This window comes from Callorhinus ursinus, unplaced genomic scaffold, assembly GCF_003265705.2.
Source record: "Callorhinus ursinus isolate GAN/ISIS: 27379988/994484 unplaced genomic scaffold, GSC_fseal_2.0 scaffold116, whole genome shotgun sequence".
NCBI lineage: Eukaryota > Metazoa > Chordata > Mammalia > Carnivora > Otariidae > Callorhinus > Callorhinus ursinus.
This window is the reverse complement of record NW_027397178.1, coordinates 1,031,160-1,035,227: the sequence shown is the minus strand read 5'-3', so window position 1 is coordinate 1,035,227 and position 4,068 is coordinate 1,031,160. Positions and strand designations below refer to the sequence as shown.

Genomic DNA, 4,068 nt, shown 5'->3' with positions numbered 1-4,068 from the left:
TTTTTTTTTGTTATGCTGTGTTAATCACCATACATTACATCATTACTTCTTGATGTAGTGTTCCATGATTCATTGTTTGCATATAACACCCAGTGCTCCGTGCAGTACATGCCCTCTTTAATACCCATCACCATGCTAACCCATCCGCCCACCCCCTCCCCTCTAGAACTCTGAGTTTGGTTCTGAGTCCATAATTGCTCATGGTTTGTCTCCTCTTCCGATTCCCCCCCTTTCATTTTTCCCTTCCTACTATCTTCTTTTTTTTTTTTTTAACATATGTATTATTTGTTTCAGAGGTACAGATCTGTGATTCAACAGTCTTACACAATTCACAGTGCTCACCACAGCACATACCCTCCCCAATGTCTATCACCCAGCCACCCCATCCCTCCCACCCCCCACTACTCAAGCAACCTCAGTTTGTTTCCTGAGATTAAGAATTCCTTATACCAGTGAGATCATATGATAAATGTCTTACTCTGATTGAATTATTTTGCTCAGTATAATACCCTTCAGTTCCATCCACGTTGTTACAAATGGCAAGATATCATTCCTTTTGATGGCTGCATAATTATCCATTGTATATATATACCACATCTTCTTTATCCATTCATCTGTTTCAATTAGCAATTATCGCGCCTCAGATAAACCTCATTGGCTACGATACTGCCACTGCGCAAAGCTATCCATTCATCTGTTGATGGACATCTTGGCTCTTTCCATAGTTAGGCTATTGTGGGCATTGCTGCTATAAACATTGGGGTACACGTACCCTTTCAGATCCCTACATTTGTATCTTTGGGATAAATACCCAGTAGTGCAATTGCTGGGTGGTATGGTAGCTCTATTTTCAGCTTTTAGAGGAACCTCCATACTGTTTTCCAGAGTGGCTGCACTGGCTTGCATTCCCACAAACAGTGTAGGAGGGTTCCCCTTTCTCCGCATCCCTGCCAACATCTGTCGTTTCCTGACTTGTTAATTTTAGCCATTCTGACTGGTGTGAGGTGATATCTCATTGAGGTTTTGATTTGGATTTCCCTGATGCCGAGCGATGTTGAGCACTTTTTCATGTGTCTGTCAGCCATTTGGACGTCTTCTTTGGAAAAATGTCTGTTCATGTCTTCTGCCCATTTCTTGATTGGATCATTTGTTCTTTGGGTGTTGAGTTTAAGAAGTTCTTTATATATTTTGGATACTAGCCCTTTATCTGATATGTCATGTGCAAATGTCTTCTTCCATTCTGTCAGTTGTCTTTTGATTTTGTTGACTCTTTCGTTTGCTGTGAAAAAGCTTTTTATCTTGAAGAAGTCCCAATAGTTCATTTTTGCCCTTGCTTCCCTTGTCTTTCGTGATGTTTCCAGGAAGAAGTTGCTGCAGCTGATGTCAAAGAGGATGCTGCCTGTGTTCTCCTTTAGGATTTTGATGGACTTCTGTCTCACATTTAGGTCTTGCAACCATCTTGAGTCTATTATTGTGTGTGGTGTAAAGAAATGATCCACTTTCATTATTCTGCATGTGACTGTCCAATTTTCCAAACACCATTTGTTGAAGAGACTATCTTTTTTCCATTGGGCATTCTTTCCTGCTTTATCAAAGATTAGTTGACCATAGAGTTGAGGGTCTATTTCTGGGCTCTCTGTTCTGTTCCATTGATTTATGTATCTGATTTTGTGCCAGTACCATACTGTCTTGATGATGACAGCTTTGTAATAGAGCTTGAAGTCCAGAATTGTGATGCCACCAGCTTTGCTCTTCTTTTTCAACATTCCTCTGGCTATACGGAGTCTTTTCTGGTTCCATTCAAATTTTAGGATTATTTGTTCCATTTCTTTGAAAAAAGTGGATGGTATTGCATTGAATGTGTAGATTGCTCTAGGTAGCATTGACATCTTCACAGTAGTTGTTCTTCCAATCCATGAGCATGGAACGTTCTTCCATTTCTTTGTGTCTTCCTCAATTTCTTTCATGGGTATTTTATAGCTTTCTGAGTACAGATTCTTTGTCTCTTTGGTTAGATTTATTCCTAGGTATCTTATGGTTCTGAGTGCAATTGTAAATGTGATGGACTCCTTATTTTCTCTTTCTTCTGTCTTGGTGGTGGTGTATAGGAATGCCACTGATTTCTGTGCATTGATTTTATATCTTGCCACTTTACTGAATTCCTATATGAGTTCTAGCAGTTTTGGGGTGGAGTCTTTTGGGTTTTCCACATACAGTATCATATCATCTGCAAAGAGTGAGAGTTTGACTTCTTTGCCGAATCAGATGCCTTTTATTTCTTTTTGTTGTCTCATTGCTGTGGCTAGGACATCTAATATTATGTTGAATAGCAGTAGTGAGGGTGGACATCCCTGCCGTGTTCCTGACCTTAGGGGGAAAGCTCTCAGTTTTCCCCCATTGAGAATGATATTCGCTGTGGATTTTTCATAGGTGGCTTTACGATATTGAGGTATGTACCCTCTATCCCTATACTCTGAAGAGTTTTGATCAAGAAAGGATGCTTTCCTTTGTCAAATGCTTTTTCTGCATCTATTGAGAGGATCATATGGTTCTTGTTCTTTCTTTTATTAATGAATTGTATCACATTGACTGATTTGTGGATGTTGAACCAACCTTGCAGCTCAGGGATAAATCCCACTTGGTCGTGGTGAATAACCCTCTTAATGTACTGTTGGATCCTATTGGCTAGTATTTTGGTGAGAATTTTTGCATCCATGTTCATCAAGGATATTGGTCTGTAATTCTCCTTTTTGATGGGGTCTTTGTCTGGTTTTGGGGTCAAGGTAATGCTGGCCTCATAAAATGAGTTTGGAAGTTTTCCTTCCATTTCTATTTTTTGGAACAGTTTCAGAAGAATAGGTATTAATTCTTCTTGAAATGTTTTGTAGAATTCCCCTGGGAAGCCATCTGGCCCTAGGCTTTTGTTTCTTGGGAGATTTTTGATGACTGCTTCAATTTCATTAGTGATTATAGGTCTGTTCAGGTTTTCTACTTCTTCCTGGTTCAGATTTGGTCGTTGATACATCTCTAGGAATGCATCCATTTCTTCTAGATTATCTAATATGCTGGCATAGAGTTGCTCATAATATGTTCTTATAGTTGTTTGTATTTCTTTGGTGTTGGTTGTGATCTCTTCACTTTCATTCATGATTTTATTTATTTCGGTCATTTTTCTTTTCTTTTTGATAAGTCTGGACAGGGGTTTATCAATCTTTTAATTCTTTCAGAGAACCAGCTCCTGGTTTCATTGATTTGTTCTACTGTTCTTCTGGTTTCTATTTCATTGATTTCTGCTCTGATCGTTATTATTTATCTTCTCCTGCTGGGTTTAGGCTTTATTTGCTGCTCTTTCTCCAGCTCCTTTAGGTGTAGAGTTACGTTGTGTATTTGAGACCTTTCTTATTTCTTGAGAAAGGCTTGTATTGCTATATACTTTCCTCTCAGGACTGCCTTTGCTGCATCCGAAAGATTTTGAACCGTTGAGTTTTCATTTTCATTTGTTTCCATGAATTTTTTTAATTCTTCTTTAATTTCCTGGTTGACCTATTCTTTATAGGATGCTCTTTATTCTCCATGTATCTGAGTTCTTTCCGACTTTCCTCTTGTGTTTGAGTTCTAGTTTCAAAGCATTGTGGTCTGAAAATATGCAAGGAATGATCCCAGTCTTTTGGTACCGGTTGAGACCTGATTTGTGACCTAGGATGTGATCTATTCTGGAGAATGTTCCATGGACACTAGAGAAGAATGTGTATTCTGTTGCTTTGGGATGGAATGTTCTGAAAATATCTGAAAAGTCCATTTGGTCCAGTGTGTTATTGAAAGTCTTTATTTCCTTGTTGATCTTTTGCTTAGATGATCTGTCCATTTCATTCAGGGTGGTGTTAAAGTCCCCCACTATTACTGTATTGTTGATGATGTGTTTCTTTGTTTTTGTTATTAATTGGCTTATATAATTGGCGGCTCCCATTTCTGGGACATAGATATTTACAATTGTTAGATCTTCTTGTTGGATAGACCCTTAAAGTAAGATATAGTGTCCTTCCTCATCTCTTGTTACAGTCTTTGGTT

The 4,068-nt window shown here is 38.5% G+C and overlaps 1 pseudogene; it reads right to left on the bottom strand.

Moving 5' to 3' along the window:
- Nucleotides 1-615: 615 nt before the first annotated feature.
- Nucleotides 616-684, bottom strand: LOC112833490 (U4 spliceosomal RNA; annotated as a pseudogene).
- Between the last annotated feature and the right edge of the window lie 3,384 nt (nucleotides 685-4,068).